Here is a 27,435-nt window from a genome sequence, read left to right as displayed (position 1 = left end):
AATCTCCAATAGTAGCAACGTTCCATGTAGAATCTCCAATAGTAGCAACATTCCATGTAGAATCTCCAATAGTAGCAACAGAATCTCAATAGTAGCAACATTCCATGTAAAAGTCGGCCCTTGCATATCACCAATGTGGCCGTGCAGGCTTCTGCTTCTGTGAGTCTGACACCCTGCACATACGTGCAGGACGTCAGACTCACAGAAACAGAAGCCTGCGCAGCCTTCTACATGGAATGTTGCTAGTGGAATAGCAACATTCCGTGTAGAATCTCCAATAGTAGCAACATTCCATGTAGAATCTCCAATAGTAGCAACAGAATCTCAATAGTAGCAACATTCCATATAAAAGTCGGCCCTTGCAGATCACCAATGTGGCCGCGCAGGCTTCTGCTTCTGTGAGTCTGACATCCTGCACGTACGTGCAGGACATCAGACTCACAGAAACAGAAGCCTGCGCAGCCTTCTACATGGAATGTTGCTAGTGGAATAGCAACATTCCATGTAGAATCTCCAATAGTAGCAACGTTCCATGTAGAATCTCCAATAGTAGCAACATTCCATGTAGAATCTCCAATAGTAGCAACAGAATCTCAATAGTAGCAACATTCGATGTAAAAGTCGGCCCTTGCAGATCACCAATGTGGCCGTGCAGGCTTCTGCTTCTGTGAGTCTGACACCCTGCACATACGTGCAGGACGTCAGACTCACAGAAACAGAAGCCTGCGCAGCCTTCTACATGGAATGTTGCTAGTGGAATAGCAACATTCCGTGTAGAATCTCCAATAGTAGCAACATTCCATGTAGAATCTCCAATAGTAGCAACAGAATCTCAATAGTAGCAACATTCCATGTAGAAGTCGGCCCTTGCAGATCACCAATGTGGCCGCGCAGGCTTCTGTTTCTGTGAGTCTGACGTCCTGCACGTACGTGCAGGACGTCAGACTCACAGAAACAGAAGCCTGCGCAGCCTTCTACATGGAATGTTGCTAGTGGAATAGCAACATTCCATGTAGAATCTCCAATAGTAGCAACATTCCATGTAGAATCTCCAATAGTAGTAACATTCCAAGTAGAATCTCCAATAGTATCTATTTTATTTTTGTTACATTTGTACCCTGCGCTTTCCCACTCATGGCAGGCTTAATGCGGCTTACATGGGGCAATGGAGGGTTAAGTGACTAGCCCAGAGTCACAAGGAGCTGCCTGTGCCGGGAATCAAACTCAGTTCCTCAGTTCCCCAGGAACAAAGTCCACCACCCTAACCACTAGGCCACTCCTCCACTAAGGTGTCTTCTTAGAAGATGTGCTGGTAGCAGGATGTACAGGATCCCCCATGCAAATTTTGCTAACTGTGGCCAGTATTTTTGCTTGTTTTTCCAAAAAATAAAAATATTGTCACCTGCATCAAACAAACATAAATAACAGTGCACTTCATTAACAGACTTCAAAGTAGAAAGTGACACAGGGACAAGGTTTGTCCCCATCCTCACAGGCTCTGTACCCATCCCCGTGGCATCTGTCCCTGCAGGATCTATCCCCGCCCCGCAGGCTCTGTCCCCATCCCCATCCCCACAGTTACTGCGGATCCCCGTCCCCATGTCATTCTCTAATCTAGAGTTCAAAAGTAGTCGAGAAGGAAACCATTGGCCGTATGTGAATGCTACAGATTCAGCGGCTTCTGACAGTTAAGGGTATCATCTCACGGCTCTGCAAAGCAGGTGGAGTAAAGGGGGATGGACAGGAGAAACAACACAAGCAAAGCTTCTCCTGCCCACTTAAACACGCTTTAAATATCGGAAGGTAAGACTGCGAGTGACAATCGTCTTTGAAATATACTTTTACTAAGGCTACACTGTTAAGGTGATTAAAGTAGAGGATACTTACACAGTCTCACGAGAAGTAGAAAGATACAAGGGAGATAAAGAGACTTTGTAAAAACTGTTTAACTTGCAACTCTGCCAAAGTCATGCTCTCTGCTATTGTTATTCTCCCATTTATTTGCATAAAAGACATTTATGTACATTTCTTGGTTCAGATCACTGATACTGGACTGGTCTAACATATTGACAGAGTGGAGCATGCAGTGTGTGTGGGCTGAAGGCCTTCAGCTTCCAGCATTTGTTCATCCTGGTTCTGATTCCAACCAAATAAATTCTTTACGTTGAAGGTCCCATAATACAGTCTGGGCACACGCTGGGACCCCCTTACACATGAAAATCGTTCCCTCCGGATCTTACAAAGATATACCTGGGGATAATTCTATAAAGTAGGTGCTGACATTGACTTACCGATGAAGCACATAAATGTCTAGAATTCTCATCTGGAATTCAGCATAGTTTGCAGGGGATACACACATGGCAGAGCAAGGGCAGGGTGCAGACTTATGTGCTTAACTTATACAATCGCGTGGAATACTGGCGACCCAGCTAATATTCAGTACGAGATATCCGTTATCTCCTCTTACGAACTAGCCACTAACTGTCTGTGTCGTAGGATGTAGCCTGCTAAGCAAGAATATTCAGTGCTAAACTGGCTACATTGAGCTCTTAAGATAGGCCACAGAAATAACAGTTATTAACTTAATCGGCTACTGCTGAATAGTCAATTCTGGTCGCCGGATACGTCCTGGCATTGAATATCTGGGGTTAGTCCCGGCCATCAGTTGAATCTCGGGGGGTAGAAGTTATTCATGAATCTTTGGAGCAGAGCTGCAAACGTCTATCCTAGCTCTATGACTGTGAAAGTGCTGACATGGCAGACACGTGATTACAGCTGGTTACAGACGACTCCTTGTTCTTTATAGAATTTAGACGATATGGGACACACAGGCCCAAAGGTCACTTCAGGAGCTTAGACTCCATAATTTTCCTCTTTTTAAAGCCAGAGGGATAATTCTACCACCTCTCCTGGCTTAGCATTCAAGCAGTTTCCCTTCTTCCAATACCCCTACATTTTGCTCCTTCCAGTCAGGTCACAGGAGAAACCTTAGTACATCCTATCCTTTGGGCCCCAAATAACAAGCATTTTTCATAGAGATACAAAGGGAGTAACTTAGCACTTTCAGCCCATAGAAATTCATGCAAATTTTCAAAGGGAAATCGTTTCATTTAGAAAAGAACAAATACTACTTAAAGGGTTCATGTACTTTTCATGGCAGTAGAAATCTGTATTTGTTAATTTTCAGATAACTGGTAAAATGTGATAAATAAGGACATTTTTGTCATTTACCTTTCAATGAACCAAATAATTGGGGTAGCAGAATTAGCTGAATCCTCATTCATTCCATTTGTTTTTGGCAGCAAAACACAGCCATGGGGCAGACGCAGTGGAGCCACTTTGGGAGGGAGAGAAAGCAAAAACACAGATTCAAAGATATCAGTCTGAAGGATTCTGTTCTAAATTGGTTTTGTTCTTTTCTTGTGCACTGAAATTTAGAGGTGAAGTGAAGCTCTTACTTTTCAGCTCCTTTTCCTCTGCCGTTTTTAATATGTTTCATATTCCTCTGGCAGTACATAGTCAAAGCTTAGGAATTACTCTTACATGCAGATCACATTCAATTGATAACCACCAATGGACCAGATGGGGCCATACTGGATTTAGTGGATACTGATGGCGACCGTGTTTCTCATCTTATAGTAGGCCGTTATCTGGCATCCAGTGACCACCAGATGGTGTGGTTTAATATTAAGATAGGTGTGGAGAGGATTCATTCAAAAGTGAAGGTTCTAGACTTCAAAAAAACTATGGGAGATTTCCTCAAGGACCTGTTGTCTGCATGGGAACATCTGGAAGAAGTTGTAAGGAAAGTAAATAAAAGTAAGAGGAAAAGGAGACTGCTTTGGTTCTCAAAAGTAGCAGATGAAAAGGTAAGGAAAAAGAGATTCACCTTTATAAACTACAAGAGATCACAGAAAGAGGAAGACAGGTGACAATATCTGGAAAAGCTAAGAGAACCTGGTAGAGTAGTCAGGAAAGCAAAGATGCAAATGGAAGAAAACAAAATAGCCACTACAGTAAAATGGTGGGACAAGACATTTTTTTAGATACGTTAGTGATAGGAGGAAGTGCAAAAGTGGCATTGTGAGAATCAAAGGTGAAAGGGAGGAATATATAGAAGCTGATAAAGATAAGGCGGACTTGTTTAACAAATATTTAAATTCTATGTTCACAGCTGACTGCAGAAGACAAACGCAAATAGAAATGGAGAGGTGATAGTGCCTGACTGACCTTCAGAGGACTCTGTTTGTGAGGAGGTGGCTAAACTAAAGGCGGAGAAAGTGATGGGGCTGGATGGCATACATCTGAAGGTACTGAAAGAACTTAGGGAAGTTCTAGTGGCTCAGCAGGTTGACCTTTTCAATGCTTCTCTAGAGTCAGATGTGGTCAAAAAAGGACTGGAAAACAGCCTCTCTCCATAAAAGCAGAGGTAAGGAAAAGGTTGGGAACTACAGGCCAGTAAGTCTGACTTCTGTGGTAAGTAAATTAATGGGAACACTTTTAGAACAGAGAATAGCAAACCTTTTTGGAATCCAATGGATAGTGGCCAAGCCAGGTCACAAATACCTGGCAGAAACCCAAAGAGAAACTAGGCCATCTGCTGAAGGAAAGAATGCAAAGAGGCCACTGCAGACAGCAGCACCAACACAGGAGAAAGCTTGGCAGTGGTGCCAGACAAATCTGATTCATTTTTTTCACTGGGTGATCAGAGAGTTGGATCAAGGGAAAGTACTAGATGTGGTGTATTTAGATTTTAGCAGAGCCTTTGACACGGTTCCTCATAGACGACTAATAAATAAACTGAGTGCCCTCAGTATGGGCTTTAAAGTGAATGACTGGTTTAGGAAATGGTTGAGTGGAAGGTGACAGAGGATAGTGGTAAACAGAGCTCAGTCTGAGGACAAGGATGTTACCAGTGGAGTGCTGCAAGGTTCAGTTCTTGGGCCAGTTCATTTTAACATTTTTGTAAGCCATATTGATGAAGGACTGTCTGCAAGGTTTGCATCTTTGCAGATGATACCAAAATCTGCAATAGGGTAGATACCCTTGATGGTGTGAATAACATGAGGATGGACTGGAAGACCTGGGCATCCAAATGGCAGATGACATTTAATATGAGCAAGTGCAAAGTAATGCATTTGGGAAAGAGGAACCTGAACTATAGTTACGCGATACAAGGTTTTATATTAGGAGTCATTGACCAGGAGAGTGATCTAGGTGTCATCGTTGATGATACATTGAAACCCTCTGCTAAGTGTGTGGTGGCAGCTAAGAAAGCAAATAGAATGTTAGATGTTATTAGGAAAGGAATGGAAAACAAAAATGAGGATGTTGTAATGTCTTTGTATTGCTCCATGGTGTGACCATACCTCGAATATTGTGTGCAATTCTGGTCACCACATCTCAAAAAAAGATATAGTGGAATTAGAAATGGTACAGAGAAGGGCAACAAAAATGATAAAAGGGACGGGATGACTTCCCTATGAGGAAAGGCTACAGTGGCTAGGGATTTTCAGATTGGAGAAAAGACGGCTGACTGGAGATATGATAGAGGTCTATAAAATAATGAGTGGAGTGAAATGGGTAGACATGATTCACTTGTGTACTCTCTCCAAAAATACTAGGACTAGGGGGCATGCAATGAAGCTACAAAGTAGCAAATTTAAAATGAATCAGAGAAAATATTTCTTCACTCAATATGTAGTTAAACTCTGGAATTAGTTGTCAGAAAATGTAGTAAAAGCAGTTAGCTTATCTATGTTTAAAAACGGTTTGGATACCTTCCTAAAAGAAAAGTCCATAAGCCATTATTACAACGGATTTGGAGAAAATCCATTCCTTATTTCTAGAATAAGCAGCACAAAATGTATTGTACTGTTTGGGGATCTTGCCAGGTACTATCCTCATCCTTCTCAATCTATCTGCTGCTTTTGACACTGTTGATCACAGCCTACTCCTTGATACACTGTCTCACTTGGATTTCAGGGCTCTGTTCTTTTCTGGTTTTCTCCTTATCTCTCCCAGCGTACTTTTAGTGTATACTCTAGTGGATCCTCCTCTACTTCTATCCCACTGTCAGTTTGTGTACCTCTGGGATCTGTCCTGGGACCTCTTCTTTTCTCCATCTATACTTCTTCCCTTGGTACTCTGATCTCATCCCATGGTTTTCAGTATCATCTTTACGCTGATGACTCCCAGATCTACCTCTCCACACCAGAAATCTCAGCAGGAATCCAGGCCAAAGTATCAGCCTGCCTGTCTGACATTGCTGCCTGGATGTCTCAGCGCCATCTGAAACTAAACATGACCAAGACTGAGCTTCTCATCTTTCCCCCTAAACCAACCTCTCCTCCTCCCCCATTCTCTATTTCTGTGGATAACACTCTCATCCTTCCTGTCTCAACAGCTCGTAACCTTGGGGTCATCTTCGACTCCTCCCTTTCCTTCTCTGCACATATTCAGCAGTGCTAAAACCTGTCCTTTCTCTCTCTATAATATCAGCAAAATTCCCCCTTTCCTTTCTGAGCACACTACCAGAACCCTCATCCACAGTCTTATCACCTCTCACTTAGATTATTGCAACTTGCTTCTTACAGGTCTCCCACTTAGCCATCTCTCTCCTCTTCAATCTGTTCAAAATTCTGCTGCACGACTAATATTCCGCCAGTGTCATTATGCTCATATTAGCCCTCTCCTCAAGTCACTTCACTGACTTCCTATACTTTCTGCATACAGTTCAAACTCCTCTTATTGACTTATAAGTGCATTCACTCTGCAGCTCCTCAGTACCTCTCCACTCTCATCTCTCCCTACATTCCTCCCCAGGAACTCCATTCACTGGGTAAATCTTTCTTATCTGCACCCTTCTCCTCCACTGCTAACTCCAGACTCCTTTCCTTTTATCTTGCTGCACCATATGCCTGGAATAGACTTCCTGAGCCGGTACGTCAAGCTCCATCTCTGGCCATCTTCAAATCTAAGCTAAAAGCCCACCTTTTTGATGCTGCTTTTAACTCCGAACCCTTATTCACTTGTTCAGAACCCTTATTTTATCATCCTCACTTTAATATTCCCTTATCTCTTGTTTGTCTGTCCTAATTAGATTGTAAGCTCTGTCGAGCAGGGACTGTCTCTTCATGTTCAAGTGTACAGCGCTGCGTACGTCTAGTAGCGCTTTAGAAATGATAGGTAGTAGTACTTGTAACCTGGATTGGCTGCTGTTGGGAACAGGATGCTGGGCTTGATGGGCCTTCGGTCTGTCCCAGTAGGGCAACACTTATATTCTTATCTAAGACTTAGTGAAGCTAGGAGAATGATGTGGAATTTGGCAGCTTAGATTTAATGCCAGGGTTATGCATTTGGGCTGCAAAACCCGATGGAATGGTACAGTTTAGGGGTGAAAAACGTTTGTGCACAGAGGAGTGGGATTTTGGTGCGATCATATGTGATGATATTGAGGTGGCCAAACAGGTAGAAAAGGTGATGGTGAAAGCTAGAAGGATGCTTGGGTAATAGGGAGAGTAAAGATGCCCCTGTAGCAGATTCTGGTGAGACCTCATTTAGATTATTGGGTACAATTCTGGAGATGCACCTTCATCCTAATCACAGACTTTTCATGAACTAGACAAACCATACCCTACACCTAACTGATAACTGAATGACTACTAATGAAAATTACGCAATACACAATAGCACTTTAACTATCATGTCGGAAATGATCTTGCTATATGTGACAATCTAACTTATGTTACAGTTTACTCTATCACTCAGGAACCTCTTTGTAATACTATACTGTACTATACTTTACTATGTATGCACCTTAATGTAAAATCTTTTGTAATTCTCTAGCCGGAAATGGCGATCGCCATTACGGCATAATGTAAGCCACATTGAGCCTGCAAATTGGTGGGAAGATGCGGGATACAAATGCTACAAATAAACAAAATAAATAAATAAGTACGTAAGCACTGCCATGCTGGGAAAAGACCAAAGGTTCATCAAGCCCAGCACTCCATCTCCGACAGCAGCCAATCCAGGCCCCAAGAACCTGGCAAAATCCCAAAATTTAAAATAAAAATAAGAGATAAACAAGATTGAGTTGTCCCAGAGGGCAGTTACCAAAATGGTAAGTGCTCTTTGTTGAGAGTCGAGGAGTGGCCTAGTGGTTAGGTTGGTGGAGTTTGGTCCTGAGGAACTGAGTTCGATTCCTACTTCAGGCACAGGCAGCTCCTTGTGACTCTGGGCAAGTCACTTAACCCTCCATTGCCCCATGTAAGCCGCATTGAGCCTGCCATGAGTGGGAAAGCGCAGGGTACAAATGTAACAAAAATAAAATAGATACTATTGGAGATTCTACATGGAATGTTGCTACTATTGGAGATTCTACATGGAATGTTGCTATTCCACTAGCAACATTCCATGTAGAATCTCAAATAGTAGCAACAGTGGAGGAGTGGCCTAGTGGTTAGGGTGGTGGACTTTGGTCCTGGGGAACTGAGTTTGATTCCCACTTCAGGCACAGGCAGCTCCTTGTGACTCTGGGCAAGTCACTTAACCCTCCATTGCCCCATGTAAGCCGCATTGAGCCTGCCATGAGTGGGAAAGTGCGGGGTACAAATGTAACAAAAATAAAATAGATACTATTGGAGATTCTACGTGGAATGTTGCTACTATTGGAGATTCTACATGGAATGTTGCTATTCCACTAGCAACATTCCATGTAGAATCTCAAATAGTAGCAACAGTGGAGGAGTGGCCTAGTGGTTAGGGTGGTGGACTTTGGTCCTGGGGAACTGAGTTTGATTCCCACTTCAGGCACAGGCAGCTCCTTGTGACTCTGGGCAAGTCACTTAACCCTCCATTGCCCCATGTAAGCCGCATTGAGCCTGCCATGAGTGGGAAAGTGCGGGGTACAAATGTAACAAAAATAAAATAGATACTATTGGAGATTCTACGTGGAATGTTGCTACTATTGGAGATTCTACATGGAATGTTGCTATTCCACTAGCAACATTCCATGTAGAATCTCAAATAGTAGCAACAGTGGAGGAGTGGCCTAGTGGTTAGGGTGGTGGACTTTGGTCCTGGGGAACTGAGTTTGATTCCCACTTCAGGCACAGGCAGCTCCTTGTGACTCTGGGCAAGTCACTTAACCCTCCATTGCCCCATGTAAGCCGCATTGAGCCTGCCATGAGTGGGAAAGCGCGGGGTACAAATGTAACAAAAATAAAATAGATACTATTGGAGATTCTACATGGAATGTTGCTACTATTGGAGATTCTACATGGAATGTTGCTACTGTTGGAGATTCTACATGGAATGTTGCTATTCCACTAGCAACATTCCATGTAGAAGGCTGCGCAGGCTTCTGTTTCTGTGAGTCTGACGTCCTGCACGTACGTGCAGGACGTCAGACTCACAGAAGCAGAAGCCTGCGCGGCCACATTGGTGATCTGCAAGGGCTGACTTCTACTTGGAATGTTGCTAGTGGGACTCTGGGCAAGTCACTTAACCCTCCATTGCCCCATGTAAGCCGCATTGAGCCTGCCATGAGTGGGAAAGCGCGGGGTACAAATGTAACAAAAATAAAATAAAGCATATGTATACTTTGGAAGAAAGGCAGGAGAAGGGAGATATGATAGAAATGTTTAAATACCTATGTGGCATAAATGCACAAGAGGTGAGTCTCTTTCAATTGAAAGGAAGCTCTGGAACAAGGGGGCATAGGATGAAGATGAAAGGGGACAGACTCAGAAGTAGCCTGAAGAAATACTTCTTCATGGAAAGGGTGATGAATTCATGGAACGACCTCCTGGTGGAAGTGGTAAAGATGAAAATAGTACCTAAATTCAACAGAGCTTGGGACAAGTACATAAGATGTCTAAGTGAGTGATAGGGACAGTTGATGACATGGATGAGCCGACTGGATAGGTCATATGGTCTTTATCTGCCTACAGTTTTCTATGTTTCTAGCTGATTCACAGTTTTTGGTAACCTAAATAACTGCTTGAATCATCAAGGAATAAAAGGGGCTATGCCAGAGGACAAGGCCATAACATAAAGACAAATACATTTTTTTTGTTTGTTCTTTACCGAGGAGGATGTAAGGGAGTTACCCAGTGGCGTACCTAGGGTAGTTGACACCCGGGGCCGGTCATTTTTTAACCCCCCCCCCCCCCCAAAAAAAAATCCAGTACTAGGCATGCCGAGAATACAAAACACTCAGGACCTTTAGAGCAATTCTACCATACCATAAGCAGTCATTTCTACGAGTCACACAAGGAAAAGGAAAGCATCTTAAGCACTACAGTGAGCACTAGAACATCAATTCACCTATTGTAAAACGAAACCAGACAGAATAGTACAGATCGTCGATCCTGCACAGTCAATGCCAACTGAAAGTCATGTCTTTTTCACAAACACAGATACACCCTAATCCACTATAGAATAAGTAATCATAAACTTTCTATTTAGACAAAAAATAAACTGAACCCCCAATGCCAGACTCTGCATACAATGCAACACCACAGAAACAGAAACTGTCCCCTAGTACTGTGCAAAATATAAAGACAGCAGATGCAAATTTGAAAAAAACTAACAAGTACCAATCACCACTTTACAAATTAACAAATAGAAATAAAACAAATATAGAAAGTAAAATAATACCATTTTATTGGACTAATACATTTAGCTTTCAGAGGCCAAAACCTCCGTCCTCGGGTCAGTATAGTGCTGTTACAGTATCCTATCCTGACCTGAGGAAGGGGGTTTTGTTCTCCGAAAGTTAGTCAAAATGTATTAAAATTAGTCCAATAAAAAGATTACCTTGTTTACATGTTCTATTATAAACATTTATTAACACAGCTACAATACTACTTTATCCTAAAGCAAAAAACAAAAATATATATTTTATTTACAGTTTGTTGTCTCTGGTTTCTGCTTTCCTCATCTTCTTTTCATCATCTTCCTTCCATCCAGCATCTGTCTTCGTTCTCTGCCATCCAGTGTCAGCCCTCTCTGCTGTTCCCTCCATCCAATGTCTGCCCTCTCACCCTGCCCCTTCCATCCTCATCTGCCCTCTATCTCTGCCCCTTCCATTCACTGTCTGCCCTTTCCCTTCCATCCACTCCATTGTCTGCCCTTTCTCTCTGCCCCTTCAATCCACCATTTGCCCTCCCTCTCCCATCCATCCAGGGTCTGCCCTCCCTCTCGCTCCCCCTTCCATCTAGGATCTGTCCCCTCTCTCTCTGCCCCTTTTTTCAGCCCCCAGTTCCAGTCCCCTTCTCCCCTCCCCTTCTCCTGTCTGTGACCCCCACCCCAGTCCTCTTCTCCCCTCTGAACACCCCCACCCCAGTCCCCTTCTCCTCTCCCCCTCCCCTGTCTGACCCCCACCCCAGTCCCCTTCTCCCCTCCCCGTCTCCCATCTGAGATCCCCAACCCAGTCCCCTTCTCCCCTCCCCCTCCCCTGTCTGAGATCCCCACCCCAGTCCCCTTCTCCCCTCCCCTTCTCCCCTCTGAACACCCCCACCCCAGTCTCCTTCTCCCCTCCCCTTCTCCCGTCTGAGACCACCACCCCAGTCCCCTTCTCCCCTCCCCTTTTCCCCTCTGAACACCCCCACCCCAGTCCCCTTCTCCCCTCCCCTTCCTTCTCCCGTCTGAGATCCCCACTCCAGTCCCCTTCTCCCCTCCCCTTCTCCTGTCTGTGACCCCCACCCCAGTCCTCTTCTCCCCTCTGAACACCCCCGTCCCCTTCTCCCCTCCCCTTCTCCTGTCTGAGACCCCCACCCCAGTCCCCTTCTCCCCTCCCCCTCCTGAGCCCCCCACCCCAGTCCCCTTCTCCCCTCCCCTTTTCCCCTCTGAACACCCCCACCCAGTGGTGTGGTGGAGCCGGCTCGCACCGGCTCGCAAGAGCCGCTTGTTAAATTTTGACAGCTCTTGCGAGCCGGTTGTTGTTGGGGGCGAGCCGGCTCCATTGCAGGAGGTAAGCATGGCAGGAGGGCGCCATCACTGGCCATGCTTACCTCCCCTGCCGCTCCGAAGCATGCACAACCATGTCCTTCGCCCTCCTCCGTCTTTTTTGAATTACCTCCGTCGAAGCGCCGCCATTTAAAGCCCTGCTGCATGCTGGCTGGCTGTCTCCAGGCTTCCCCTGCTTGATTCGGATGATGTTCGTGCCTTAGTCCCGCCTTCGCGAAAAAGGAAATGACGTCAGAATGAAGGCGGGACTAAGGCACGAACATCATCCGAATCAAGCAGGGGAAGCCTGGAGACGGCCAGCCAGCACGCAGGAGGGCTTTAAATGGTGGCGCTTCGACGGAGGTAATTCAAAAAAGACGGAGGGGAGGGTGGGAGCGAAGGAGCGGCAGGGGAGGGAGGATAATCGCTGGATGGGTAGAGGGGGGCAGGGGAGAGACCTGCTGGGCATGGGTGGGTAGAGGGGGGCAGGGAAGAGACTTGCTGGGCATGGATGGGCAGAGGGGGGCAGGGGAAAGAATTGCTGGCCATGGATGGGCAGAGGGAGGCAGGGGAGAGATTTGCTGGCCATGGATGGGCAGAGGGGGGGCATGGGAGAGAACTGCTGGGCATGGATGGGCAGAGGGAGGCAAGGGAGGACAACAGCTGGCCATGGATAGGCATAGGGAGGCAGGGGAGAGAATTGCTGGGCATGGATGGGCAGAGGGAGGCAGGGGAGAGAATTGCTGGGCATGGATGGGCAGAGGGGGGCAGGGGAGAAAACTGCTGGGCATGGATGGGCAGAGGGAGGCAGGGGAGAGAATTGCTGGGCACGGATGGGCAGGGGAGAGAATTGCTGGGCATGGATGGGCAGAGGGAGGCAGGGGAGAGAATTTCTGGCCATGGATGGGCAGAGGGAGGCAGGGGAGAGATTTGCTGGCCATGGATGGGCAGAGGGAAGCAGGGGAGAGAATTGCTGGGCATGAATGGGCAGAGGAGAGAATTGCTGGGCAGAGGGGGCAGGGGAGAGAAGAGAATTGCTGGGTATGGATGGATAGAGAGGGGCAGGGGAGAGAGGAGAGTTTCAGGACATGGATGGCAGGGAGAGCAAGAGAAATTCTGGACATGGATGGAGGGGAGGGAAGGGAGAGAGAAGAAATGCTGGACATGGAGGGAAGATAGAGGAAGGAGATTAGATGAGGGAAAAGGAAGTGAGGAGAGAAACTGCACATGGATGGAGAAAATAGGCAGAAGCTGGATCCACTGTATAGTCAAGTATGCAGAGGACCAGAAATGAAGAAGAAAGGAGGAAAGAAAAGAAATAAATGGAAAGGAAGCCCTGGAAACGGAGTCAAGGGAACAGATAGAGAGCAGCAGAATCAGATACTGGACCAGCATGATCAGAGAAACAAAGTCACCAGACAACAAAGGTAGAAAAAAAATAATTTTATTTTCATTATAGTGTTTGGAATATGTCCACTTTGAGAATCAGGTGCTGAACGTTAAAAGTTTATGTTTATTTACTTATTTATGGCATTTTATCCCATATTAAACATGAATTAGATTGGAACCTGGGATCATTTAATTTTTTTTCCTGGAGAGAGTAATGTGTTGGCCGCTGCCCCCCCCCCTGGGTATAGCCAGCTCTGCAATTGTTTTTTGGGGAGGGCACAGAGGTGGACGGGGGGCGCAGGGGTGGACAGGGGGGGCGCAGGGGTGGATGGGGGGGCGCAGAGGTGGATGGGGGGGGGCGCCGAGGTGGACGGGGCGGCCCCCGAGGTGGACCGGGGAGAGAGCCTGTTGTTAAAAATTTACCAGCACACCACTGCCCCCACCCCAGTCCCCTTCTCCCCTCCCCTTCCTTCTCCCGTCTGAGATCCCCACTCCAGTCCCCTTCTCCCCTCCCCTTTTCCCCTCTGAACACCCCCACCCCAGTCCCCTTCTCCCCTCCCCTTCCTTCTCCCATCTGAGATCCCCACTCCAGTCCCCTTCTCCTCTCCCCTGTCTGAGACCCCCACCCCAGTCCCCTTCTCCCCTCCCCGTCTCCCATCTGAGATCCCCAACCCAGTCCCCTTCTCCCCTCCCCCTGTCCGAGATCCCCACCCCAGTCCCCTTCTCCCCTCCCCTTTTCCCCTCTAAACACCCCCATCCCACCCCAGTCCCCTTCTCCCCTCCCCTTCTCCCGTCTGAGATCCCCACTCCAGTCCCCTTCTCCCCTCCCCCTTCCCTGTCTGAGATCCCCACCCCAGTCCCCTTCTCCCCTCCCCTTTTCCCCTCTGAACACCCCCACCCGAGTCCCTTTCGCCCCTCTCCTTCCCCACCTCAGTCCCGTTCTCACTACTGTCTGAATCAGCGAAGCAGCATCGCAGGCAGTGCCTCGTCTGCCCTGCTTGTAAAAATCAAATCTCCTTCTCCTCGTCTTGACATCTTGACGTCGACTCGGGCCTTCCAATCAATCACTATGTCCCGCCTGCCCTCGCGGAATTTACCTTAGAGGAGGGCGGGACATAGTGATTGATTGGAAGGCCCGAGTCGACGTCAAGACGTCAAGACGAGGAGAAGGAGATTTGATTTTTACACAAGCAGGGCAGACGAGGCACTGCCTGCGACGCTGCTTCACCGATTTTTGTTTAAAGGAGGCGGCGGGAGCGGAGCACCCCCACCCACTGGCACCCGGGGCGGACCGCCCCCACCGCCCCCCCCCCCTTGGTACGCCACTGGAGTTACCCATGCCATAAATGGTATTAAAAAGTGGCAATACCGAGGAAATTAAGCAAATCTCTGTAAACCTGGAAGATGTAATAGGCCAAATCAACAAGCTAAAGAGAAGTGGATCACCTGGATCAGATGGTATACACCTCTGAGTACTGAAAGAACTCAGAAATGAAATTGCAGATCTACTTGTAGCATCTATAATCTATCATTAAAATAATCTATGGTACCTGAAGTTTGGAAAATACCAAGCCAAATGCCATTAGTGAGTCTGACATTAGTGTTGGGCAAAATGGCAGACACTATTATAAAGAACAAAATATCTGAATACATGGACAAACAAGAGAAGTAATGCTTCACCAATCTGCTATATTTGTTTGAAGGCATGAATAAGCATGGATAAATAATGCCATAGGGATAGGATGTAATGTTCTGTTGTGAATTTAGAACCGGTTATAAGAAAAGAGAGATTTGGGTTAAATGCCAGTTCTCGAAATGAAGGGTGAATAGTGGAGTGCCCCAGGGATCTGTTCTGGGACTGGTGCTATTTAACATTTTTATAAATAATTTGATCAAATTTACAGAAGACACAAAACTATTCATAGTTGTTAAATTGCATGTGGACTGCATGAAATTGCAGGAGGACCTTTGGAGGCTGTAAGACTGGACATGCAGATGGAGATGAAATTTAATATGAATAAGCGTACAGTAATGCACTTTGGAAAGAGTAACCCAAATTATAGCTGCATGATGCTAGGTTTTACATTAGGAGTCACCACACAGGAAAAGGATCTAGGCATCATTGAGTATAATATGTTGAAATCTTCTGCTCAGTAAAAGGTGGTGGCCAGAAAGGCAAACAGAATGTTGTGAATTATTAGGAAAGGAATAGAAATTAAAGAAAGAATATCGTAATGCCTCTGTATCACTCTATGGTGTGATTGCACCTTGAATCTTGTGTGCAATTCTGGTCACCAAATCTAAAAAAAAAGTTATAGCGGAAAGGTACAGAGATATGCATAAGGATCAGCATATGAGGAAAAGGCTAAAGGGTTTTTAAAAAAGGCTCCAGGGGAGATCCGGGAAATTATAGACCGGTGAGTCTGACGTCGGTGCCGGGGAAAATGGTAGAGGCTATTATTAAAAACAAAATTACAGAGCACATCCGAGGACATGGATTACTGAGACCGAGTCAGCACGGCTTTTGTGTGGGGAAATCTTGCCTGACCAATTTACTTCAATTCTTTGAAGGAGTAAACAAACATGTGGACAAAGAGGAGCCGGTTGATATTGTGTATCTGGATTTTCAAAAGGCGTTTGACAAGGTACCTCATGAAAGGCTACAGAGGAAATTGGAGGGTCATGGGATAGGAGGAAATGTCCTATTGTGGATTCAAAACTGGTTAAAGGATAGGAAACAGAGAGTAGGGTTAAATGGGCAGTATTCACAATAGAGAAGGGTACTTAGTGGGGTTCCTCAGGGGTCTGTGCTAGGACCGCTGCTTTTTAATATATTTATAAATGATTTAGAGATGGGAGTAACTAGCGAGGTAATTAAATTTGCTGATGACACAAAGTTATTCAAAGTCATTAACTCGCGACAGGATTGTGAAAAATTACAAGAGGACCTTACGAGACTGGGAGACTGGGCGGCTAAATGGCAGATGACGTTTAATGTGAGCAAGTGCAAGGTGATGCATGTGGGAAAAAAGAACCCGAATTATAGCTACGTCATGCAAGGTTCCACGTTAGGAGTTACGGACCAAGAAAGGGATCTGGGTGTCGTCGTCGATAACACACTGAAACCTTCTGCTCAGTGTGCTGCTGCGGCTAGGAAAGCGAATAGAATGTTGGGTATTATTAGGAAAGGTATGGAAAACAGGTGTGAGGGTGTTATAATGCCGTTGTATCGCTCCATGGTGCGACCGCACCTTGAGTATTGTGTTCAATTCTGGTCGCCGCATCTCAGGAAAGATATAGTAGAATTGGAAAAGGTGCAGTGAAGGGCGACTAAAATGATAGCGGGGATGGGACGACTTCCCTATGAAGAAAGACTAAGGAGACTAGGGCTATTCAGCTTGGAGAAGAGACGGCTGAGGGGAGACATGATAGAGGTATATAAAATAATGAGTGGAGTGGAACAGGTGGATGTGAAGCGTCTGTTCACGCTTTCCAAAAATACTAGGACTAGGGGACATGCGATTAAACTACAGTGTAGTAAATTTAAAACAAATCTGAGAAAATTTTTCTTCACCCAACGTGTAATTAAACTCTGGAATTCATTGCCGGAAAATGTGGTGAAGGCGGTTAGCTTAGCCGAGTTAAAAAAGGGGTTGGACGGTTTCCTAAAGGACAAGTCCATAAACCGCTACTAAACGGACTTGGAAAAATCCAAAATCCCAGGAATAACATGTATAGAATGTTTGTACGTTTGGGAAGCTTGCCAGGTGCCCTTGGCCTGGATTGGCCGCTGTCGTGGACAAGATGCTGGGCTCGATAGACCCTTGGTCTTTTCCCAGTATGGCATTACTTATGTACTTATGTAGTTAGGGTTAGCTGGAGAAGAGACGGCTGACGCGAGTTCTAGATAGATGACAGAGGTCTAGAAAACCTGAGTAAAGTGGAATGGTTTCCACAGATTGTTTGCTTTCCTTTTAAAAAAACATAAAGGCTGGTGGGGAGGGGAGGGGGCACACCATGAAGTTATATAGTAGCACATTTAAAAAAAATAAGAGAAAATATGTTTTTTGTTTCCACTCAGAGCAGAGTAAAGCTCTGGAGCTCATTACCAGAGAATGTGGTAAGGCAGTTAATGTAACTATGTTCAAAAAAGGTTGGATAGCTTCCTGGAGGTAACGTCCATAAACCATTATTCCGGTAGACCTGGGGAAAGCCATTGCGCCTTTTGGGACTCTACCACATATCTGTGGCTGGGACTGGCCATGGTTAGGAACAGGATAGTGGACTAGATGGACTTTTCTCTGACACACTATGGAAACTGTTATGCTCTTGTTTAGTTGTAAATTGATTGGAACCCAATAAACTGAATCCTGAGCTATCAGATGCAATATGGTTTATCGGGAAGATCTTGCCATCACTTACATCCTCTACAATTTTAGGAGTTAAGACCTTCTACTCTTCCTGGTCAATATACAGCTGGTAGCAGTCAGTGGTTTTTCATGCAGCTAAATTAGACCTGGAAATTCAAATGCTGGACCATTTCTGGGCTCCAGCATTGGCTATCCAGATCTGACCAGATGCGTCTTCACTGCTGGAGTTTATGCAGGTCCTGGCTGAGATTTAGCCGAGACCTGTGTAAGACACTTATGTGGGTCCTGACTAAATATTAGCAGGAAGCCCACATGAAGGGATATATCTTCCCCCCTCTCCCCTACTGATTCTCATTCCCTATTGTGACCCCTTTAACATTACTACTACTACTATTTAGCATTTTTATAGCACTACAAAGCGTATGCAGCGCTGCACAAACATAGAAGAAGAAAGACAGTCCCTGCTCAAAGAGCTTACAATCTCATAGACAAAAAATAAAGTAAGCAAATCAATTAATGTGTAGAGGAAAGAGAAGAGGAGGGTAGGTGGAGGCGAGTGGTTATAAGTCAAAAGCAATGTTAAAGAGGTGGGCTTTCAATCTAGATTTAAAGATGGTCAAGGATGAGGCAAGACGTAGGGGCTCAGGAAGTCTATTCCAGGCATAGGGTGCAGTGAGACAGAAGGCGCGAAGTCTGGAGTTGGCAGTAGTGGAGAAGGGAACGGATAAGAAGGATTTATCCATGGAACGGAGTGCATGGGAAGGGGTGTAGGGAAGGACGAGTGTGGAGAGATACTGGGGAGCAGCAGAGTGAGTACATTTATAGGTTAGTAGAAGAAGTTTGAACAGGATGTGAAAATGGATAGGGAGCCAGTGAAGCGACCTGAGGAGAGGGGTAGTATGAGTAAAGCGACTCTGGCAGAAGACGAGATGGGCAGCAGAGTTTTGAACCGACTGGAGAGGGGAGAGGTGACTAAGTGGGAGGCCAGCAAGAAGCAGATTGCAGTAGTCTAAACGAGAGGTGACAAGGGTGTGGATGAGGGTTTTGGTAGAGTGCTCGGAAAGAAAGGGGCGGATTTTACGGATGTTGTAAAGAAAGAAACGACAGGTCTTGGCGATCTGCTGAATATGAGTAGAGAAGGAGAGAGAGGAGTCAACGATGACTCCAAGGTTATGAGCTGAAGAGACAGGGAGAATGAGAGAGCCATCAATAGAAATAGAAAACGGGGGGAGCGGGGAGGTGGGTTTGGGTGGGGGGGGGGAAATGAGAAGCTCGGTTTTGGTCATGTTTAATTTCAGGTGGCATTCAGACAGCAATGTCAGACAAGCACACTGAAACTTTGGTTTGGATGCAAGGTGAGATATCAGGGGTAGAAAGGTAGATTTGGGAGTCATCAGCATAAAGGTGGTAGAAAAAGCCATGGGATGAGATTAATGAACCAAGGGAAGAAGTGTAGATAGAAAAGAGGAAGGGACCAAGAACAGAACCCTGCGGTATGCCGACAGGCAGAGGGATAGAAGTAGAAGAGGATCCACCAGAGTGAACACTGAAGGTGCGGAGGGAGAGGTAGGAAGAGAACCAGGAAAGGACAGAGCCTGCTCCCCCCTCCAATCCCTCCAACAAGGTCCAACCCCCCTCAACATGACCTGACCTACCCTACCACAATTAGATCCCCTCTAGACCCCCCCCCCTGGAAGAAGCCTACTCCAGGTCTTTTTGCTGGTTAATGGACTGAATATTGCCGTTAATTCGCCACCTAATGGCTGTACCCAAGGTCCACCCTGGACCTCCTCCAACTAGCCAATAAAGGACTGGCAAGTTAGCAGTGATATTCAGCAGCACTACCCAGGTCAGCCTCTCCTGCTTGGATAAACCCTTGTGAATATTGACTCCTTCGTTTTAATTTAGGAGCTTAAAAGTTATGCTCATGTAATCCCCTGGACCAAGATGTGTGTCTAAGTGGTTGCCATGTGTCTGCCCATGGACACAATTAAATGTATTGGTTAAGGGACTAAGGCAGGACCACAATTACTCCAGGAGGCTGAATAAGCAGTTCAGACTTGTATAGGTCTCCAGAAAAATAACTCAGTCAACTCCAGTGTACTTTTATCTGAACCATAACCTTTGCTAAATGTCTTGAAGGCAGTGCAACATTTAATAGTGGCAGGGCATAACATGTAGCAATGCAAATTGATAACAGTAGCAAACTATATACAAAGTCTCTCTGACAAGATTATCACTGCTGTTATCAAGTAATCATCACTTACAGATTAGCAGGCAGTAGACTAGAAACACAGTGGCTTTGCAGTCACATAGTCAGAGGTCATCTCAATAGAGGTCATACTAGAGAAATGGGACTTGATATACAGCCTTTCTGTGGTTCTTGCAACTACATTCAAAGCTGTTTACATAGTATATACAGGTCCTTATTTGTACCTGGGGCAATGGAGGGTTAAGTGACTTGCCCAGAGTCACAAGGAGCTGCCGTGGGAATCGAGCCCAGTTCCCCAGGATCAAAACCCGCTGCACTAACCACTAGGCCAGAGCTGTAGCGAGGGGAGCTGACACCCGGGGCGGGTCGCCGCTGCGTGCACCCCCCCCCTCAGGTGCAGCACGGCACACTCTCCTCCCGCTAGAGCGCACCCCCCCCCCTCGGAGTGCATACCCCCCCCGGAGCGCATACCTGCGGCGAGGGACGGGCGGGAGGGCCGAGCCGCCCCGACTGCACGTTGCTGGGGTGTTTGGGCTCCGCGCTGGTTCACTGCTCTCTCTGTCCCGGAACAGAAAGTAACCTGTTCCGGGGCAGAGAGGGCAGTGCACCAGCGTGGAGCTGACACCCCCCAGCGGTGTGCACCCGGGGCAGACCGCCCCCCCCTTCCTACGCCACTGCACTAGGCTACTCCAGGAACTCTTGATAAATCCTGCAGGGGTTATGCTCCAACTCTAGATGTCCTCAGGTTCACCAATGCCTTGCAATGAATTCAGAACAAAAGTCTAATTTTTTTCCCGTTTCCTCCTTTTAATAAAGGAACAGAATAGAAGGGAATACAAGGGTTCCCAACCCCCCTCCCCCCAATCTAGTCAGGGCAGTGGTCCCCGGCCTCTGAACATTTCAAACTGTCTCCTGGTTGATCCAAATGATAGAGCTAATGGGCTTTGTGGCCTGGGTACTTTGCTGTCAAGGCAGCTGAGAGTCTCTCCCTATTTTTAGATGGTTAGAACAGGGGGAGAACATAAGAACATCAAAATAGCCATACTGGGTTAGACCTATGGTCCATCGAGCCCAGTATTCTGCTCAGAGGTGTAGCCAGGTTTTGATGTCAGGGGGAGCAGACTTTTGTAAAGTAGTTACCGGTTGGTGTTGGTTAGGTGTCAGAGTGCCAGTGTGGTCGCTCAGGTGGGGTGGCTGCAGCTGCCTCTGCTGTGTCCCGCCTATGAGGAAAATAGGAAGTTACATCAGGAGGCAGGAGCGGCCAGAGTAGGCAGCCTGTCTTCTTAACTACAAGTAAAAAAAAATTCAGGGTCAGCACAACCACTCCTTCCACTGCTAGACACTTTTTAAAATCAAATTGGTTTTTGTTTCTATGGTGACTCTACAGGATGTGGAGACCACTAGTCCCGAACATTTTTACTTTGGGTAACAAGGGCTGCCAAAGGCAACCCTTGGCCCAGAGCCTACTTTCAAACAGAGCCAGAAACTTTGTGAAATAACACAAAATCCTGCAAGAAGACACTCAAAACCTATACTGAAAACTTTCCACACCATAACAGCCTTCATCTACCATGAAAAGACAGTGACAAATATTATATTGGGCCCTAGAGCACCAATATACCTGCTACTGGGAAACTGGACTGTTACAGATTCTTGCGCAGACACTACATGCTAGCATAGTGGTGGGTAACCTAGTCGAGTTGTCAGGATTTCCCCAATGAATATGCATGAGATCTTTCGTTGGGGAGATCCTGAAAACCCAACTGATTTGAGGCCCTCGAGGACCGAGGTTGCCCACCCCTGTGCTAGCAGAATCCTTCATCTCAGAATATGAAAAGCATCTCACCTGATACAAAATAGGGGACCACCAAAAACATGCAGACAAAGCCTGAAATGGAGACCCCCCAAAAAGCCAGACTCTTTAAGCAGGGCAGTATTGGTAAAAGAGAAAAAGAAAGGAATTTCCCCCTGTAGGTTGTAAAATAAAAATACAAAAAATGTACATTTAACAAAGCAGGCATATCTTAGTCATAAATTATTACATAATATTTTTTTTCTTTTCTACCTTTGTCATCTGGGAATTTTCTTTATCTAATTAAGCTGGTCTCCATCTCTTTTCCACTTTCTGTGAGTCAGTCTTCTCCCAAATTCTTTTCCAGGTTGGCCTTTCCATTTCTTCCCTCTCTTGTCTTCTACCTTTCCTTCTGTCTGGTACTGATCTTTCATTTTATTTTATTCCTCCGACTTTTCTCTGCATTTATATCCACCCATTTGATTTTTCATTCTCTCTTTCTCTCACCTTCTAGTCCTTAGTCTGCTTTTCACAGATTTGTCTCATCTACAGCTGGCTTTTCCCATCTCCCTCATCCCCTCTCCAGCATTCCCTTTGCCCCTCTGTATCTCTCCTTCCTTAGTCTCCTATCCCCCCCCCATCTTTCACCCACTTTTTTACTCACTCATTCCCATCTCATGTAATCACTCTTAGCCCTCATCCACCCGCCACTACCTCTCATTCTCTCAGCAGCCCCAGCTCTGTCCCTGTCTCTCCTTCTATCCCTCATCTCCAGGCCATACTTCCATCTTTTACCCTATACCCCATGTCCAATTATTACTTTCACCATCTTTTTAACCCCATTTCCACCCTCACTCAACCCCTTCAGAGACCAATCCCCTCACATACTGGTAACCATAAAATGATTTGACTATCAATGTTTTTAATAGGTTGCCTCATGGCCACCAGGTTTTAGAATTGCTGCCTTTTAATTTATCTCTTCTCTCTCTTCATCCACCACCATGCAGGACTCCTCCCCTCTCCATCTGCCATGCAGGATCTCTTGTCTCTCATGTCCCCATCTAACATCATTCCAATTTCTCTTTCACTCCCTCACCATCTATTTCTTCCCCATCACATCACCCTTCTGTCTCTCATCTCCCAGCATCCAGTTTTACCCTGTTTCTCTCTCCTCCTCCCCTCTATCCAATTTTACTTGTCTCTCTCCCAATACTCCCGTCTCTCTCTTTTTTTTCCCCTGTTCACCATGCAACATCTTCCTGCACCCCATCCAGTCCAGGATTCATTCATTCATTCATTCTCTCTCTCTCATATGCATGACTCCCCTCCCCTCATCCATCTAGATCTTTTCTGTCTCTCTTCCCTTCACCCCACCATTGGCCCCAAGGAGGTTAGATTGAGAACAGGAGAGGGTATTAGCCTATCTAGCCCGTTATATGGGTTGAAGTCAGTAGATGGAGCTTGCCGCCATTTTCCTTCACTCAAAACAACAGCAAATGCAATTGAAAACAATTGACAAAGATGATTAGAAATAACCGACTGCCTATGATTGGTCCATCTGTAAAAAGTCAAAAGCTGTTCCAGTTGGATAGGCAATACTTTAAAAGGTGGAGGACAAAAGGTTTTCTTGTTTTTTAAAACTTATTTGACAGGTTTTAAATTTATTTGAAAGTTTCCCATATATAGATATAAATATCATGAAATAAAAACTGAATATCACTAAAACAGCTTAAAACGTTATTTTAGCTGGTGGAAACAGCACTAATAACGGCTGTATTTTGTGCTCATTTTTCTACACTGTTCTATATAATGCAGTAATACATGGCCACATTTTAGTGAGGATATCCTGTGTACTGATGGGTTCATCTTAACTGTTGTTGAAATCTGCCTTGGGAAGCCTGGTGTTATAAAGATTGGAAGTAAAATCAAACTCTTCTTTCGTTGGGGCACATGGAATCACATCTTCACCTCATCTCTTTTGTACAAATAGATTATTCCATTTTGAGCATGTTTCAGGGACAAATGGTTTTCATAAGTCAAAATAATAAAAATAAATATTTCCTTTCAATCAAAGCTCTCATTTACATAACTACATGGGCTATAAGCTCCTAATGCAGTCCATTGGTTTTCTTATATTTTGTCACTGTGATGCCAAAACTGTAATATCCCTGGTGGTCTAATGGTCGTCTGGGCAGGAACAAATGCTACTCACTCCTGTATCTAATGGCTCTGGATAATTGAAGCTTATGCTTTTGGAGGAAGATATAAAACTATGAGCCAAGGGAGGAAACATGTCCCTTCTTCCCTGGAGATGATCCAGAAAGGAGCATGTTGGACTACAGTAAATGTGTTACTCCACTGTAGGACCCACATGAGCCTTGGTTCCTTGCACTAAGGGCTAAGGGGAAAGGAGAAAAGCGCAGGATTTGCCAGTCTGGTCCACAGCTGTGCCCTGCTTCATACTGAATGGAGAGAGGCCAGTTTCCATAAGGACTGAACTCATCAGGAGTTGCCAGTTTGATCCACAGCTGTGCATTAAAGGAGGAGGGATTGGTCATCAAGGAGACCTATTCCTGATCCTCAGAGGAGAAAGACTGAATAAAGCTGTTGCCAAAATACAATGCTTATGGGGAAAGGATCTGAAATCCAGCTACAGTAGAGCTGGTGAGTGTTGATATTGTGAAAAAACAGGAGGTAGGACCCAAGTCTTAGGTGATGATCAATTTGCTTGTTCATAGAAAAAAGGATCACTGGGGGACTCAGAGCTACAAGAGAAAGAAGGAGTGCGAGAGATAGAGAGTGAGCGAGGGGGAGAACAAGAGAGAGTGAAAGAGAAGGAAAGAGAGTGAGTGAGTGATGGAGAGAGTGAGGGGGAGAGCAAGCAAGCGTGAGAGAAAGTGTGAGAGAGCGAGAGAGAGGGAGCGAGAGTGATCAAGAGGCAGTGTGAGAGAGAAACAGAGAGAGAGGGTGCATGAGAGACTGCACAAGGAGGAGAACAAGAGACAGTGAGAGAAAAGGAAAGAGAGAGCGTGCGAAAGAAAGTGAGAGAGCGAGAGTGAGGGCATGCAAGAGAGAGAGAGAGAGAGAAAAAGACTTGTTTTTATGGACTATTTGCCTCATTGTTTTTATATGCCTTCTTTTGTACATATTTGTACAGTACTGGAGAGCCCAACAAATGGGAATGTTGTTATAATTAAGAACAGTCTTCCAGCCACATTTTTTCCTTTGCATTTACTTGTTAACTCTCAACATTTAAGCCTGCCACTAGGGATCCTTTAGCAGTCTGTGTGCTTTTGAGAGATATGAAGTGTTTTAGCCACAGCCTGTACTTAAACTGTTTGTGAACTGGCCTCTGAGGTATCCCTCAGTTGCACCGATCTGAAAGGTCTTCTACACACAAGAGGGAACTGGAACAAGGACAAAGGTGAAAGGGAACAGACTCAGGAGTAATCTAAGGAAATATTCCTTTACAGAAAGGGTGATGGATGTGTGGATCGGCCTCCCAGTGGAGGTGGTGGAGATGAAAACTGTAGCCAAATTCAAGAAAGCATGGGACAAGCACAGAGCATCTCAGAGGGGGAGGAAGGCATAGTAGAGTTTATTATTTGGCATAGATGATCAGACTGTATAGGCCATATGGTCTTTATCTGCAGGCGTTTTCTACTTTTCTATTAAATCCCGCCTCTGGGACCAAGGAGTCTGTCCCATTACTGAAACCTCTTCCTGTCCATGGTACAGTTTGTACAGCTTGCAGTCAGCCCATACCATACATACAACATAATTAAATCCAGTTCTGGAATGCAAAGGAACAACTTTTCCCCATATCCAAGCTGATACTTCCCCCTGGTGGCCAAGCCAGACAATTCCTACCCCCACAGCACAGAATGGGAAAGATATGTGATGGGTCTGCAAATCATGCAGAGACTTTTGGCAGAAAATGTTTACTGTGACGAGTGAACTTTGGAAGAAAAGAAACTCACCTCAGCTGCTTTTAATGGACTGCAGGCAGCAGAAACACAGAACCTTTTTGGCTTAATATCAAAAGTTTGTAAAGTACAACACCTCTCCTTTGCCTATATCCCAGCCCTCATACCCACTGTTACAAAGTCTTGAGTGGAACAAATTTAAAACATTACTCATTGTTTCTCTGATAAAAATCAAATCATGGAAAGTTCAGTTCCAAGAACCTGAAGACAGCAGAGTCCCACATCCTGCAGTGATGTTGTGCACCCAGTTTACTGATGCATCTGGTGTTTTGTACTAAAAACAGAGGTGAAAATGCAAGACCCATGTGATTTTTCTGTTCTTAAAGACCCATTTGATTTCTTGTTCTTAAAGACCCTTTAAGTGGAGGAGTAGCCTAGTAGTTAGTGCAGTGGACTTTGATCCTGGGGAACTGAGTTCGATTCCCACTGCAGCTCCTTGTGACTCTGGGCAAGTCACTTAACCCTTCATTGCCCCTGGTACAAAATAAGTACCTGAATATATGTAAACCGCTTTGAATGTAGTTGCAAAAACCTCAGAAAGGCAGTATATCAAGTCCCAGTTCCCTTTCCCTTATGACATCACAATATCAGAAGTGAGCCAAGTATCGGGCAATCAAGCCATTGTGACATCACTGATGAGGTTGGCTCTTATTGGTGGAATGAGTGGAGGAGTAGCTTAGTGGTTAGTGCAGTGGACTTTGATCCTGGGGAACTAAGTTTGATTCCCACTGCAGCTCCTTGTGACTCTGGGCAAGTCACTTAACCAGTGCATTCTTTCTAGCAAAAAAGGTGCCAGTACTCAAATGCTAGGCCACCCTTCAGGGGTGATCACTGAGGGACCCACCCCACAATAGCCAGGCCCCCTGCAATCAGTCATAGAATCTATAACAAGGCAGAATTGGTGTGTAGAGCCTGAGCTCTTTCATTAAAACTTGTGTTCCATGGGTCAATTTTAGCAGACAATGGAAAGGGTGCTATTACTCAGTACCCCCAAGTATCCCCTCAAAAAAGGCCCTGTACTTAACCCTCCATTGCCCCTGGTACAAAATAAGTACCTGAATATATGTAAACTGCTTTGAATGTAGTTGCAAAAACCTCAGAAAGGCGGTATATCAAGTCCCATTTCCCTTTTGATTTCCTATTCTTAAAGACCCATTTGATTTCCTGTTCTTAAAGATCCATTTGATTTCCTATTCTTACCCTTCCTGCTGCAGTATTACACAGCCTTTACCCCACGTTTTCCCACTGATAAGGATCCTCTGTACTTGTTCCAAGCTTTATCTTCACACCCCAAGATCATCTGTGCTTTTTCCAGGCTTCACTCCTCATACCTAAGGCTCTTAGGAGCTCTATATTTTTATAGTCGAAACATAAAACATAATCAACAAAGAGCAAACCTCCACATACCAGGCTGTATATCAAATAAATGTTTAATAAACACAAGAGGACCTTACTAGACTGGGGCATCCAAATGGCAGATGACGTTTAATGTGAGCAAGTGCAAAGTGATGCATGTGGGAAAGAGGATCCCGAACTATAGCTACATTATGCAAGGTTCCACTTTAGGAGTCACTGGCCAGGAAAGGGATCTAGGTGCCATTGCTGATACGTTGAAACCCTCTGCTCAGTGTGCAGCAGTGGCTAAGAAAACAAATAGAATGTTAGGTAGTATTAGGAAAGGAATGGAAAACAAAAATTAGGATGTAATAATGCCTCTGTATCACTCCACAG

This window comes from Microcaecilia unicolor, chromosome 10 (assembly GCF_901765095.1).
Source record: "Microcaecilia unicolor chromosome 10, aMicUni1.1, whole genome shotgun sequence".
Classification (NCBI taxonomy): Eukaryota; Metazoa; Chordata; class Amphibia; order Gymnophiona; family Siphonopidae; genus Microcaecilia; species Microcaecilia unicolor.
This window is presented reverse-complemented; position numbering follows the sequence as displayed.